Below are 16,805 nucleotides of genomic sequence, written 5' to 3'. Positions count from 1 at the left end.
AAAGAAATAAATTTTTAATCAATATTTTTTTAAAACTTTTGTTGCAAACAACAAAGCACAGAAAATTAATCTAGAATTCTTGTATTATGATATGCCAGCAATCACATGGAAACAAATAGGAAATCTAATCTCACCATTAGGCAAACTGCTAATTTTCAAAAGATACATTCAAACTTTTCCCTCCCTTTGATACACACATATAGTTATACATCTCCCCTATGAGACTTTTTGAGAGTAAGCTCTCTTACACTCAAAAATGAAAATTTGAAAATCCATACCCTTGATCTCAAAGGTGAAGTTTGACAAACTTTGATCAGTGATTACTGATAATATCTGAAAATATAATATTTGAATAATATAATATACTGAAATATAAGTAATAATATATTAATAATAATATAATATAACACTGAAATATAAACTAATATACTGAAAATATCTCTGGCTCAGAGTATTAGTAATTTAAAGGAAGTAATGCTGAAAATTCTTTGGGTCTCATTCTGTACTCACTTTTCTTTCACGAGATGCTGTGCTTTGATTTTGATGGTCATCAAGGTGAAATCTGGTAGTCATCCCTGACAGAGGGCGAGCCCGTGTTTATGATTTTTGATCTGAATCTCCAGTACAGTCTGAAAGTGTTAGGGAAAAATATACAAGAATACAGTAATGGAGACTTTTCTTTGCTAGAAAACCAAAGGCTAATCATCACACCAACATTTTAGTCTCTTATTTGTTAAACAGTGTTGTGTAGGTCATTTGTACTCCTCTTTCATTACCAAGCACATTAAGAAGCCCAAATTATGCCTGCAAGAGCTTTTCACTACAATTTTGCCCTCTTTTCTCTTTCATGTGTACCTGAAGTGATAATTGAAATCTGGAGTTCTAATATGCAGAGCTGTGAAATGTATGTCAGCCCACTGAGTCCTCTACTCACCAGTACAGAACAGAAGGCATCTTCCTGGCTATTTGAAAGCATTATGCTGCTAACAAGATTCTCAGTCTTACAGCAGAGGCTGTCATCTGTTCTCACCAAATACAGAATTAAAGTGTATATTTCAGGGTAGGGAGTAGGATGTTTAAGCTTGAGGCATGAGAAGAAATGTCTGTTGGTATTTAATTCCCATACCTTTTGCCTGGTTAATCAGATAAGTGGTTTGTTGCAGATTTCTCTTGACACACACCTCATTAAACAGAGAGAGAACTTCCATTGAGAAAGGGCAGGATCGCAGGTTAAAATTAGTTTAATGTGGTTTCTCACATGTACTGGTGGTATCTGCAGTTATTTCAGGTTCATGCTAATGCCACTTACTTTTATTTACCCATCAGACAAACAGAAGGGCCTCCAACGAGCAAAATGCTGGGTGAGATGCACAAGGGTCAAATGACCAAAAACCCACCTGGAATATAGCTTTGAATCCAGATGTTCAACAGTAAAGCCTCTAGAAAGGGATTATATGGAAAAGGAATTTTTTTTATTGTCTACTTTTTATTTCCTTAAATATTTTTTTCATCTTCTTCCCTTTTTGTTTTGCTGTGCTAGCAGGATTATCCCTTTCATCCTTTTCTCAGCAGCACAGAGAGGTTTCCCTCAAGTCTGCACGTGTGTGGGAGGCCAGTGCTGGGTGAGTGCCCAAAGAACTCCAGCCTTGCTGGTGCCCTGACCCATAGTACTGCTTCTCCAGTAATGGAGACAGCCTGCTGGGCACTGGGAGAGGGACACTGGGACCAGAGCTGCCTGGATTGGTGGGAAGGGCTGGGAGCATGGGGCTTCTGCATGCCTTACACCAGTTTTAGTGGGAGGAGAGCAGTAATAGGATGTGTCTGAAAAGGAAAGCTTGGCATATCTGCAGAGAGAGAAATATGAGGCAGAGGAAGATCAGACTCCAAAATCCATAATGAAGAGTGAAGACTGGTCAGTCCTAATCAGGAACTGATTGTTATGGGGAAGGATGTTGTTAGAGAAAGTTTCTTTTGAAAAACATTTTTCAACCTGCATTTGTTTGCATTTAGTTTTGAACCAGATTGTACTTGCAGAAGAGAGTACATGTTTAAACTTTGCTGAAAGCCTGCAGCCAACAAAGGAGATAAAGGCCTTCTGTTCCTCACGTTACACAATAATAGGGAAAGAATTAATAATGCTGCACTGAAAAAAACCCTCTGTTTAGATAGCTTTATACAACAATAACAGGAGCCTGCCAATGAGCTCAGTGTACTCTCTATTTACTATGTATACAATGTGCAAATTACACAGACAGGCTCGAGCCTCTGGAATTGCAAAATTTGCAAGCTAATTAATCAGAGCTTGACAACAGAGTCATTGTGCCAGTGTCAAACCATGACAGTCCACTTCACCTAACATCCAGTGTCAGAGAGGAAAGATAATTTTGTCATTCAGGAATAAGCCTGTGCTAAAAGACAGATGATTTTGACTCCTAACTCTGTTAATTCAGTTCTGCTTCAATTCTTCTGGGAATAGGATTTCAGATTGACCAAGCTGTCAATGTTAATAATTAAATTTTGAAATTGGGGTTTTGGGGGGGTGGAGGGAGAAGCATGAGTACCTTTTAAGTAGGTGAATGCTTAGCTCAATCCAGAATTACTTTTCGGACTTTATCTTTCTGTAATATAAATAAATACACATCATGTCCAACACAAGAAATGGATGACTTACAGATAGTGCAGAGGCAACATCCTCTACAAAAAAAGAAAGTGTCAGGTTGTCTTCAGGGTTTCTTCTGTGAAGTTTAGAATTTATTTATTTTTTCATTTCTTGGAGCTCAAATTATTTGCAAGATCTGTGAGATACAGTCCCCGTGTTGTGAATTTCTTAGTTGTTCCTGGGACTGGGTAAGTTTCTCTCTTTATATGCCAAGTGGAACAGCAGGAGCATATTCAGTAAGAAGTTATCAGCCAGTGACTACACTAAAAAACAAATAGTTGGTTAGTACTGTGTGTGATGATCCTAGATTGGCAGGCGGAAAAGTGAAACTGTGCATAAAGCTAAAGCTAGGAAATCAATCACTCAAAGTCCATGAAGCATATTTATTAAGTTGTGGAAATTCTGAAACAAACAGAAATCTTCTTTGAGAGCAATAGTTTGGGGTATCCTATCTTTCATAAAATTTTGCCATGTTGGCCTTTCTAGAGATCTCACAATAGTTTTATCCTTAGCTTTAGTTTTAGGCTGCTTTGATCAGTCACTGTGGTCCAAATTAACCACAGAAATGTGAAGCATGAGCATTGTTGCATGTTGTGAGCACTGTAACAATAGTCAACATTTGCCCGTATCAGATATTTTAAAGTTGTTTTTGGGTTAATGAAACATCTCAAAAGCTTCCCAATGCTACAATTATCGCATGAAAGCTTGTAATAAAGTTAAACATATATAGTACTTGGATAACCAAAGTTTTTGATGGATGTTCACAATCTTTAAAGCATATATCTTATATTTTGGTTTTCTCTCTCTGTCTCCCAGAGGTGTACCTGGGCAGACCTAGGGTACCAGGTACATCTGTAAATGAAGAAGGATATTAAAAGACTTAATAAGTATTTTGAGAGATAACATGTTTTGAAAGTTGGGTTGAGATTTTTTGTAAATTTTATGACCTACATAGAATAAGTGATAAAGGCAGAAAGAAAGCTTTACTGGCACAACCTTTATATAACTCTCTAGTGTTACTCATTTCTATATATCTTTAATGAAAAATGGAATATGAACTGGATTTTATTGCCGTTTTGAAAATGCAGCATATGGAATTTTTTCAGCCTTATATTCTGTGAAATGCATGATCAAACTCTCTTTTAGATTTCCTTTCTAAAGATCCTTTAAAAAAAGGCTCAGTGGTGGAAAACATCTTTCAAAAAATGTTTTTGTAAAGGGAAAATTTTAAAGGGGTTGGAGTCTTTGTGCATGTCAACTTATGCTGTTGTTAATACTGTAACATTTTCATGTAAAATAATGATAAGGAAAATATTCTCAATTTCTCTGCATTTTTTTCTGTAAGAACAGATTGCTATTCTTCTGTCTGCACAGAATTTGCACCAGCTGTATCAGAAATTTAGCACAGGAAAAGAGAAAAGGTCGTTTACATTGCAGATCCAACAGCAGAGCCTACTGCTCAAGTTTTTGGCTAGAGATGATCAATATAAAAAAGAAATAGTTTCAGGTTATGTAACATTAGATGATGGGGTCACACATTAGGAACTACTCTAAAAATAAAAAGGTTTATAAAGAAGAAAGAAAAGAATGAGCTGTACTTTTCTGGCTCTAAGTTTTGCAAGCTAAGGGTGCTGTTTCTCTTAGCCCAACCTGACAAAATTTTCTAAAACACCACATTTTGATGCTTTACACATTTTCTAGAGGCTGTCCTTTCAGATAATGGCTATTTTGCAAATTTATCTACAAGAATGTAAAATACTATATTTAACTTATATGTGGACATACAATTTCCTTAAGATCTAATATATTTCTAAAAAAAAAAAAGAGAATATGCTCAGGGAATCTTGCTCATCTTCTCCATTTTCAAGGCTCTTTTTCCCTGAGGAATTTGAGAAAGGGGAAAAGTACTAAGGTAGGCAGAGAAAAATAGGATGAAACTGTTTATACTGTAAACAGTTTTAGATAGATTTTTCCACAGAAAATATCACTATTTTCCTTTGGGGGAAAAAAAATCCTTGATAGAAGAGCATAGATAATTTGAAATATTTTGTGGCCCCAGAACCTCAGGGTAAAGGTTTGGTTATCCCTATCTGCATTCCTTGGCAGCCTCACCAGCTCTGAGGCTCTGAGGTTGTGAGGAACTGTCTTCTCTCACAGTGCATCATGGAAAGTGTGGTCCCATTTGGAGGTCCAGACTGTAGAAGAAAATGGGACTGTGACTCATTTCCCTGTAATGGCCTTGAGTGGTCATTAAAAAAACCCTTATAAATCAATGTGCATCATTTGGTTTTCTAGCCAACACATTTTTTTACTTTTATCTAGAAGAAAAGTTGCATGGAAAAAGTTCTATTTTTTCATTCTTAGTCATGCCTAAGGTTCTTGTTATTCAGGTGCACCTGTGCTGTTTTGGGGTTCAAATGTCCTGGGCTTTTATGACTTTAGTTTATTGGTGACCAGTGCTGTGGATCCTGCTCACCTTACCTATAAGCTCTCATCTGTGTTAGAAATTAGTCCTTACTCTAGTGTCCACGAAGAAAAGAAAAAGACCAGCTGGGCAATGATTTGAAAAACTGACAAAACACTGAAGCAATTATTTCAGACACCCCTCAGATCACAAAAGGCAATGGAATTTCTGGAGGGAGTAGGAGCCATCTAACTAATTACTTTAAGCAAAAAAAAAAGCTCACTGTCAAGGTCAGACTAGAAACATAGAGAGGCAGGGTGTATTTTATTACAAGGAACCTCTCAGTGTTTTGATTATGTTATTAGTTCCATGTAAGTGTATTAACTGAAAAGGCATGATTAGCTGAATAAATTTCAGGAGGGATATGAAAGCTGGTGTCAGCAGTTAGAATGCAGACACCAATTTTTGTCTAGCAAGGCAAGAAAGAAAAATTTAAGGTGGAACCTCCCAGAAAAGACACACGAAAAAAAAAAGGGGAAAGGAATACTTATGCGATTTCTGCTTGTCCAGACAGAGGCAAAGCCTCTTTGATCAAATGACAAGAAAAAGGACAGATAACATAGTCTTTTGAAGGTCAAGTCAACCTTTGAAAATTAATCTGGAGAACACAGTTCTAAAAAAATATTTCAGTAGCATAGTTGTGAGCCCTTGTCTGAAAAATTTTTGTACACTGACAACTAACGTTCATTTAAGAGAAAAAAAAAAAACAACAGAAAAAAGGAAAAAACCTCCAAAAATCCAGAAAAACCATACAATATTTATTGTGATACTTTAACAATAAAGAAAGTTGACTCTGCTTCAGGGTATATTTGAGGACTTGAAAGGTAAGACTGAAATTTCATTAGATCACCATTATATTCTTTTGAAGACTTTAAAGACAAACACTTCAACCATGCTGCCATGAACCAAGATATTCCTCCTTTCTTTTTCCCCCTGCCTCTCCTTGTACCTCTGGGTATTCATCTGCCCTTTATGCTACTCTTCGTATTTGAGCTAATCTTTTGATCTTTAATATTGGCACTGCGGAAAGAAGAATTTGAGAATGTTAAGAATTAGAGAGACTACATCTGTCTGGACAACAAATGGCAATTACTGTCTGGGCATGAAAATAGAAAAAAGTAGATTTTTTTCAGTGAGGCAGAGGAAGAAAAGCTGAACCCGTGCAGAAATTCCATATGTGCATAACTAAGGTGTTTGTGCTCTTCTTGGGTGAGAAAGGTCTCCTGCTGTGAACAAGGCCTTGATGCTGTCTTTGAATTCCTATTTGCTTTAGTTAGGACTGCTCATCCTCAGTGCTGCTGGCAGAGGCCATGCTCCCACCCACGCCTGTGCTGCAGAGCTTGCAGAAGAGAAAGCAAGGCAGAATGAGGGGGACATGTTAGGAAAATACTGAAAATACTCTCTCTGAGGAGAGTTCTCCAAGAGAAGGAAGCAAGTGCTCAAGACCAGAAGTCTGGGGGAAAAACTGTTGTCCCTGGCCCATCAGAGGTGACAGCAGTTCAGTCCCTCCAGCCCAGAGGGCTGTTTCCAGCTGAGATGTGAGCAAATGTATCCTCAGATTCTTTCTGTTGCCCAGGATCTGGTGTAAGATTTTTCTGCAGAAGGCTTGGTTCCCATTTTCTTGAGATGAAACAACATATCAGGAGGGATACTTTGTCTTCTTTAAGTTTAATGTGTGGTGCTATAAGTGGATCAGATATATCAGAGTCTCTTTTACAATGGCACAAATCACAAGTGTCTGCCCCTCCAATCCTCTCTTCCCTTCCTATTCCTTCTGGATGAGTTGCCTTTTTCTTTTCAATGCAAAAAGGATGAAATCTGGGCTACCTGTTTCAGTACTCTATTTTTTCCCATTTTGAATAGGATTTTCATTCCACTTGTGCTGTTTTCAGAAAAAAAAATTTGAGTAACTTATTTCTTTTACCAATTTTATGGATATATACTTGTAAGAAATCACTAATTTGAACTTTTTTTATTCAATATATGGGACAAACCCAGAAAGGAAGAAATATTTTGTTTTCCTTTGAAATTGATTGCCTTTGTCCACAAAAAGGTGTTTTGAGAGATAATTATACCACATTGGTTTTGCATCCATCAGATATATAGCTTAGCAATTTAAACTTACCTATTGGAAGCCTATGAAAGGCTGGGACTACAGCCCAGAGGTGAATGAAAACCAAAGCTTTAGAAATGGAAAACATGCACCAATCATACTACTGAATTAATGCCCAAATAAAGAGTGTGTTCATATACTGTTTCTTAAAGAAGTTTTTAAAATAACTCACGTGACCATACTTTGGCCTCTGGGGAGGCAAAGAAAAGAGAATTATCTTCCTATCAGCCTATGAATTATTGGGTGGGAAGGCATCAATTGTAGCCAAACTGAAGTCAGGGGTTTACCAATAAGAGATGGTTCTGAAAGCTCTCACTGTTTGAGGAAATCCTGTTGAAATAATTGTCATCACTGCCACAAGTCCCTATTTACAGAACTAACTAGACACTTTGCTACAGCACAGGAAATTCTTTATAGTTTGTGCATTTATTGAGACTTCTATGGTGTATATAGGTTGAAATAAAAGCACACCAGTCACTGTTATGAATAGAACACATCAAACTCGGTATGAACTGCATTTATTATAAACTTCGCTTTTGTATGGAAAAGCAAACTATCAAAATCCCCCGAGTGAAATTATTTGATGCCCCTTCTTCAGCTAATGATCCTTTCTATAGATTATTTTAAGGTTAATAATTAAACTCTAAGCAAACACTTGGCTGATATTTTTGGATCATGGGGGAGCAGGCAGTAAGGAGCTACAGCTGTGAGCAAAGATTACTTAAACTGGCCTCTAACTGTGTTTCAAGCTTACCAAGACAATCAGCAGTCGGCACACCTAATGTTGTCTTCTAACTCGTTTGGAAGTGAGAATGAGACTCTGACACGCTCAAAACAGCCCATCATTGCATAAGGGGAGGAAGGTAAGGTGCTGCTCCAGGGCACTATTCCAAGGTCAAGACAGGAGATAGAAATAGCCACCTCTGCAGTGAAATACTTTAGATCCATACTAATAGCCTAAATTCTACCAATTACTCCCTAAAATTGTTTGTTAGTTCAGTGGTTATAAGACAAGGCCAGATGCCTAGAAATAGACTGTCTTGGTTAGATTCTCCCTCCACATGCCTCAGGAATGTTCTCTTTGCTGTTGATCAGAGCAATCTAGCATACAAAAACATAGATGAGTATGCTCACAGCAGAATTGATTCTTGGCCTTTTATAGATTCTGTGAGATACTAGTCCCTTTGGAAGGTAATTAATTGAAGTATTGGTATAATTTGTTTTAAGCTTAGTGGGGAAGCTCCTGTAATATTGTTTTGTTTATAATTTTGTTTATAATTTTTATCATCATTAGGAGCAGTCTGGGGCCTTGTTGACATGGAAGGAAATCTAAATCTCCAAACATGGGAAGTAGCAGGCTAGAAGATGTGATGAGGTGGATGCTGATGGGATCTAAGCTCAATGTTCAGCCAGTTCTTATTCTGCAACAAAGAGTTTGGGAATCTATTGTCATTGTTCACTTATCAAATGCTACTCTTGTTGTCTCTTCCTCTCAGGCCTTGGAGAGGTGTGTATCCCAGACACTTCAGGTTTTGAAATGAGGTTTGTGAGCCATGGTAGTCACTCCTGCACTACAGACTGTGTGAATGAATTCAGAAATGCCATGCTGGTTTACATAAGCTCTACCACAGATGCAATATCAGTAGCATGCTATTAAACCATGAAATAAAAATCATTTTGTCTGCCTAATCAAATTCTGACAAGTTCATAAAACTGTTTCTTTTCAGACCTGATATTGTGCCCAGGACATTCAGGGTGAGTTTCTTTTAGCAGGTAACATGGTAGAAGCATCTCAGAAAATACTCTATGCAAAAAGGGAGCATATTAGTGAAGTAAATGGTATGACCAAATGGCTTTCCTATTGTTTTCTTCTCATGGCTTTTTTGGCTCAGCTGCCAATGCAAAAGTTATTGATATTTTTTGTGCATTACCCTTCCTGCACAGACCATTTGCTCTAATTTTTCAAGATTTTGTAGCAGTTAATCTAACAGTTATACCTTGGCAGAATTCCCATCAAGATGCATGTGCATGGTAAATGATTAAAGGATTGGGCATGCATATTGAGAAAGCTGATGACTTGCTACTTGTGGTAATGACTCTTGCTGTTCTTTTATCCTCAGCCACATGGCATTAGATGCTGCCTTTACAAAACAGTCTTGTCTTTGTCAAGAAGGAGATAATCTGAAACCCCTTTTTTAAGAATCTGTTCTTTGCTGAAACCTTGTGAGGTGCCCTGGTGTCCTTGTTCTGACTCCTTACGATGCTCTGAAATCCTCAAACATCTTTAGAGTTCAAAGAGAAGCTCATGGGGCTACAAGGTGTACATTTTTCTGCTAGATACAGCCCTTTTTTGAGCTATTCTTTCTGCTTGTGCCTCTAATGTTTCTGTTTGCTTTTCTGCCATGTAAGAAGAGAGATGCCTACAGGGTTATGAACTGCAAGAATATTTAGTCCATTCACATACTTACTACAGCTCAGATTTACAGGACATTTCTTCTGGGAATAATTAGATCCTCTGTACATTGGAGAAGCTGTTTTCAGATTGTGGTAATCAGAACTAGATCAATTCAATTAATGCTCAAAGAAATTTGCTAATATTTCTTCTGTATTTTTTCTGGCCATTTGTAAGGCAAAAAAGAAGTTCCCACTGCTATAATACATTGCTGTGTTAATGTGGGTGAGAGAAACTGTTTTTTCCTATTGCCTATTTTCCCATCTAATTTCAGCACTTTTAAAAACTGATAGCAGCAGCTGCCAGAAGCAGCCATTTGTGGTACACAATATTGAGTTTTATCAAGCCTGAATAATCAGAAGCTATGCTGTGTAGCAAGACTATTTTTCTCTTGAAAAAGCATATCAACAATGATACAAAGCCCATACCAGCATTATGGCAGGTAGGGTGCCTGTCAGATGGATTGTAGAAAATGGTATAGCACTGGTCCAGTTGAGAAATGTAAACTTTATGACTTGGTCCTTGGGCTGCATAGCTGTGTCCAAGGTTTGAGCCACTGGAACAGCCTGGGTGTTAGCAGTACGGAAAATCTGACTCATGACTGTCTGAAATCCCAAAGTAAGGTCTGGAATGAAACCTGTATTTGCTTAAGAATATAGATCTTGGCAGCATTAGTAGGAAATTACCACAAATTACTTACTTTCAAGTTCATTTCTACAATGTAACAAAAAAAAGTTTTAGGTCAGAGATCACACGTAATGTTTTTCAGGAAAAGAAAATCAAATTTCTTTTTTAAAATTAACACCCATTAAATATTCACAGGGATATCTTCTAGAAGATGATATAAAAACCTTTTCTAGGAAACTTTTATTACTTTTGAAGACTTGTACCAGTTTAGTGCTAGATCACACATCTGTAAGCAGCACGGACTGTACTGGCAGTGTGGGAAGACCGTGCTGTGGAAAGCAGCAGCCTGGAAAGAGTCAGCTGAATAAGGAGCAGTCAGTTATGGCTGAGGGAGTTAATATGCATGGAGAAAGTATGACTGAGAGGACTGCAGATCTGGTACAGCTACTCTGTAGGGAAGAAATGAGGAATGGGAGCCCAGGGTCCATTTTGTGGCCAAGAAGATGCACCGAGTTAGGGGCTCCCGGAATGACATACAGTGTGATTCCAGTGAGGCTTTTTTTACAGTCAGAGTCATAATACACTCACCCCATTTAGCCAAACTGAGAGAAATTTTAAGAGCAACTTGATAACAGAATTTAAGTGTTTCCCTTGGAGTCAGATCAGTTCAGAGTGAGATTATTTAATCCTTTCTTAGCATTAAGGATAAGAGAATATTGGAAATCAAAGGTACAACACAAGACTACCTTTGGAAAATCTTGAGGCACTGTAGGACTGTGTGAAAAAAGCCTTTTCTGGCCTTATAACCTGTGACTATATTCTTCTCCCCACGTCCACTCACCATTTCAATTAACATTGGTCTTTGTGGAGAAAAATTATTTGGATTCTTTTTTCCAGACCCAGTACCCCTGAGTTGAAATGGAGTCATCATTAAATTTAGACACTGCTATTTTCTGCTTTTCAGATACTTCCATCTTTCAGAGACTTCCATCCTTTTTTCATTAAATTCTTGCCTACATGAAGGCACTTGGGAATAAAATATCTGTGTGGTGTATTCCCTGCTGAATAAGAATGTTTGCATATTGGGTAACTTATGAATAATAAACTCTATTTGCAAATATATCTGGAAAATGCTTTACTTCTGTTTAATATTGTGGTGTTATCTCTAAATATTGACATATTTTAGGCACATATTCATATGTTCTGAAGTATTCTTCTTTCAATGATGAATAGGTGTTATTTAAAAGTACAGTGCAGCCCATCTCTGGTCCTCCCTGACATTTTCAGTCTATGCCAGGTTCCATAGTCACAGTGAGAATTTTAGGGTCAAACTGAAAGAGTGCCCTATGGGTCTGGTTCTGATCTGCTAATCGAGACAGTGCCCAGCTGTACCTTTGTAAAGCTAGTGAGAAGTGGCTGAACACTGAGCTACAGTCGAGCTTTGATTTATAGAATTCCAAAGATAAATCAGAAGTTAATTCAAATGCTTTTCTTATGGCCTTCTGACTGTACAGTGTTTTTCACAAGCATTTTGGTCCAAGATATATTTGAGTGGTCTTCACAAAGTTTTAAAGGAAATTTTTGCGTTTTTTTTAACTTGATTTGGTTTTTATGTGCTGGTAAATTTTAAATCTGTTGAAATAATTGTATTTGCAAGCAAGAATATTAAAATTTGTTCTTAATAAAGTAGAACATCAAGAAATAGTAAATTTTAGAAAAATTTCAAAACTTCAGTGATAATCCTAAGTGTCATCAATACTGAAATAAAGTCAAGTCAAGCCTCTTCTCTTTATTTTTCAGAGAATCAGTACTTCCTATTCTGTTTGTTTTATGAAGAATTATGCCATCCATCTACCTCAGCATCTTGGTGTAACCTGCTTAATCACTTAAAGATGAACAGGGAAGGTGTTTTGGTTCTGATGGCATTACACAAACAAATTATAAGGAGCTTGTGATGTTCACAAAAACAGGATTTCCCAACTAGGTTTTGTATGAAAAGCTAATACAGCCCCTTTTATCTCAGAGCAGAATGCCTTCCTCATTAATCTGCCTTCTCTTCATCTTAATAGTACTTAGCAGTCACATAATGCTTTGCATCCCCCAAGCACTGTACCTAAATTGAGAATCCTTTTTAGAAGTTAGGCATATACCTGGTAAGGGAGTGCTATAAAAATCATAATTGCATGTGTCTGTAAGTTAAAAAACTTTAAAAAGATGGAGAGGGGGGAAAAAAGGATGGGAAAAGAGAAATAGAAAAACTAGAGTCTTAATATTGTGCTCACAACATTTTCTTGTCTTTTACAGTGCTAAGATATCATGTTGATAAATGCCTTGGTACCTCTGAGGAAAAGTAGATCATCAGTATATGATAATTTTGTCTGAATATTGAATCTGAAAGAGCAGCAGGACAATAGTTTTTATGTAGTCATTTCTCTTATACTTGTCTGGGTCATTTTGTGACTTTTGCTAAGTCTGTATTATTAAGTTATGTGGACATGTAAGATCTGTAGAAGTAATGTTGATGTTTAGGGTCTGACATCTGGGATATGCACATTTCAGTGGGTTTATATTAGGACTCAACTGGTCCCATGACCTGAGTGTCCTTTTCAGCTGGAGTGCATTAAGTACACTCCCAGGAGCATATCTTCCTTTAGTTCCATCCAGAGAAATCCAGGTCATTTGCTCCAAGACCATTTTGTGGTGCAAATCAAAGCACAACAAAAAGAGACAATAGGCAATTTGTTTCAAAATCTCACTCTTCCTTTAAATTGAAACACCAAAATAGGCACCCCTCTGGGACTTGGATGGAATGTACTGTTTCTAACTCAACAGAAGATCCTGTTCTGGCACACACTGAGGAGCTCATATATCATTTTGAAGCACTGAATGGCTTGTTTTTAGCAGCAAGGAATATTCTTATTTCATTATGGTTTGCAAGTAGCAGCTAGAAATAGAGATGGGAGAGCTGGAATGAAAGACATTGATTTAATAACATACCTAAGGATATACAGTTCCTAGAGCTCACATTATTTAGTTCTTTGCTGAATCTGAGCCCATGGGAAGTTCAGACTTTTAAAGGCTGGTGCATCTACAATAATGCTTTCCTTTGGTAGTCCTCACCTATCTATCCCTAGTGTGAATCTGGCCATATGTTGAGATATGGATACCAAGGGGGGAGCCTGCTGGGCCCAGGTGCTGCCTGCAGTGGTGTTAAGCCTTCTCCAGAGTAAGGCAGAGGCACTCCTTGCAGTAGATGGCTGTGCAACCATCTGCCCCCAGCATGAGATCACCAATCCTAATTTAAGTGAGAGAGATCAGATTTCAACTAATGCATGACTGACACCTATTCCAGAGTGCTAACAATAGCAATTCTACCTTTGGATACAAGCCAGGCTGGAATGGTGTGTTAAAGGCCCTCCCCAGCAAGAGTGACTGGGGTAGTTGACTCTGTAAACACACCTCTAGACAAGAGTTATCAGTCAGTGACTGGCACATCATGGGCATTGCCCAGACATAGCCAGAAATGTGCACATGACCGACAGCCAGCTGAAAGAGTGTATAGTTACTGAAAATAGAGAATCACCAATATCAGAGAAGAGTATTTTAATGTTATTATATTATAAACTTGTCTTGAGTTTTATGAGACTGGAAATTTCAAAAACTGCCCCTAAGAAAGAAGCATCTTTCTTATAGTTTTGTTAAAAGCTGGGAAACAACCAGAGTCAGGAGGCTTCTATCCTTTCCAATATTTTTTATTTGTTTACAGTTTATAAGCCTGTAACTTTGCATGGCCTCATCCATGCAAATGTTCAATCCCTTTTTCAGTCATGCTGAGCTCCTGGCTGTGTTACTGTCTCATGAGCAGGTGTTCTAGAACCCAAGCAGGGAAAACACACTTCCTTTTACTGGTTTTTCATCTTCTACCTTTCCCTAAATGTCCCCTTGTTACAGGGAAGTAATGAAGAAAGTACAGAGCAGCGTTCAATTTGCCACCTGAATGCTTCTCATTAGTTTGCATGTCTCTATTTTGTACTTTCTTATTTATCTTCTCTTTATCATTCAGTAAAATAAAGTGTCACTTTTTTTGTTTGTTTGGTTTGGTTTGGTTTGGTTTTTTTGGTTCCTGAAAGCCATTTTCTCTGGAACTACCTTTTTGCTGTTGCACTGTTTTTGCTGTAGGAAAACCAGAACTCAGCACACAACTTCAGATGAGGGTCTTGCCTCCACAGGATCTATCGTCCTTACAAGCTGTCAACATATAACCCCACAGAAGTTTCTAATCTTTGCATAGATCTCCTGACTCAAGAAACTTTCATGTTCCTCTCAGACTGCTCTTGTCAGTGGTTTACTGACATTAATGTCTTCCCTGCACACAGCCCAAGCCCTATATTTGTTTTACTGCATCACACTCACTTCATCTTCTCCCTTGTTTCTTTGTGACTTTATTGACCTCCTGGCACTCTCTGACCATTTGCCCATGTGTTTTATCAGAGGGCATGAACTGCCAGAGATTTTAGCTTAGTTTCTCTCTACCACATATGTATCCTGCTACCTTCATCAGCTGTTAGTCATAGAATCACTCCTGTGTTTTTAGTCCCAGTTTGCACATCCAATATTTATTCTTCCTACCTCTGACCAATTTCCTCTCCTGTAATGCCTAAAAGTAGTTTCTTTTCTGCCCAGATCTGTGTTTCTTTTTATGCTTGAATATCCTCCCACTTTCTACATTCTTCCCCATCTTGCTTTTGCTTTTCTGTATTCTTAAAACCAGCTTCTTCACCTGAAGAACTCTGGTGCCTGAGAGACCTTCACAGAAAGGACAAAATACCTCTCATACTCAGTGCCAGTTTCCTTCTGATATGCACGTGCTCATCTGATCTCTGGTCATATCATAGCCTTGACATCCTTGTGCCGTGTACTGGTGGGAGGAATGGACAACTGTGCTGGGTGGGGAAGTGATGTATGGCTCAGACATCAGGAGCTGAAATAGATTCAAGAATGTGTCTTTTAGTGTATGTGAAAAACAAATTTGAAAAACTTCTTTTTGGTTAAAATTTCACTGGAATGTAATCTCTTGCCCCACAGAATGGCTTTACTGTGGCTCAAAGAAAACACCACGATGATCTTTTAACATGGATCACATATTATCATGTATTATTTTTCCCAGCTTTAGCCTTAATGCAGGTTGAACTGTTTATCAAAAAGAGGAAAGGTCAGGATCCATTATTAATAGTGAAAAAAGGACTTACAGTGAAAGATATCAACCAGGCTGGATAGAGGAAAATGTAAAGCACAGCCTGTAAATGTAAAGCTGTAATTTAGAATTAAAACTGAAAAAAAAATTATAAACCCAAGTAAAATACTTCATTGAATGCAATTACTCAAATTCAATGAAATTATTCATCTAGTCTCCATGAAGCACTTTAACATCACTTGAATTAAACTGAGAGATTTAAGGACTGCCTTTTGATACTTGTTTGTTAAAATCAATAAGTTCCTGAGGCAAGTTTAGGTTCTGAAGGAGCTGACTCTTCCAGTGGAAAAATATTCTATTAAAACAAGAACAAAATGACAACCAGCTCGTCTAGTCTTCATTTTTTCTCATGATAAAATGGGGCAATAAACCCAGGTCCTCGTTCCAAACCTTGCACTACTGTCCAAGTTGATAATAAGCCTTTGTGCAAGGAAAGGCTATTTAAAAAGCTTCAGTTTTTACACAGCAATCAATGTAGATAGTTCCCCTGTGGTTATATCATTAATATTTTTGAGGAACAGAAAACTTATGTATGCAGAAATGGGTTATGAGAAGCAACAATCTGTCTTCAGTGCAGTCCTGTTCCTCAGAGACAGTGTACTTCTGCTGTAACATAAAAGGTTGATTTTTTTTTTTAGGTGAAAAAATGAATAATAAAATTCTGTGTTGTAAGAAACATCTTGTCTTCTCAGGATTGCTTGGTGCATTCCATATGCAATGCTCCAGTAATGTTTTATATTCAGGACTCACATTGCTCTGCACAGAGTGGTTCAGTAAATATCCATTGGGTGTTTTTAAGTAGGAGGTTGGAAAGGAGGCTGCTCAAGTAGAATTTTGATATCAATTTCACCTTATTTCAGAAATCTATCCTTTAAAGGTTTGTATGTGAGATAATTCTCCTAGGACAAATTTACAATGCTTGTACTACTTCAGTACAATTCAGGACAATGCTTGTACTACTTCAGTAGTCTGTTGTAGACATGCCTCTTTCTTTCTTTAGTACTTTGAATGTTCAGTGACTGCAAGCTCAGATAAAGACATTTATATGTAATCGGATTAATGTTTCCTGGCTACTCTTCATATTTTGCTGCTCTAGTGTCCCATAATTTCATATACAAACTTGAAAATTTCATTGGAGGTCTCTAGCCTCCAAACCAGATGTGCCATTTGTAATTTCCAATAACCTGCCCAGTTACAAACTCTTTGGGAAAAAATACAATTTACACATGCTGATAC

At 37.6% G+C, this 16,805-nt stretch overlaps 1 long non-coding RNA gene across 2 annotated transcripts in view; it reads left to right on the top strand.

Moving 5' to 3' along the window:
* Window positions 1-16,805, top strand: part of LOC139593343 (uncharacterized) — a 242,573-nt gene that overhangs the window by 40,722 nt on the left and 185,046 nt on the right. The window lies entirely within an intron of this gene.

The sequence above is a fragment of the Agelaius tricolor genome, unplaced genomic scaffold, assembly GCF_023055355.1.
Source record: "Agelaius tricolor isolate 1412-34295 unplaced genomic scaffold, bAgeTri1.0.p SCAF_9, whole genome shotgun sequence".
Classification (NCBI taxonomy): Eukaryota; Metazoa; Chordata; class Aves; order Passeriformes; family Icteridae; genus Agelaius; species Agelaius tricolor.
The sequence above is the reverse complement of the archived record's forward strand: the minus strand, read 5'-3'. Positions and strand labels throughout refer to the sequence as shown.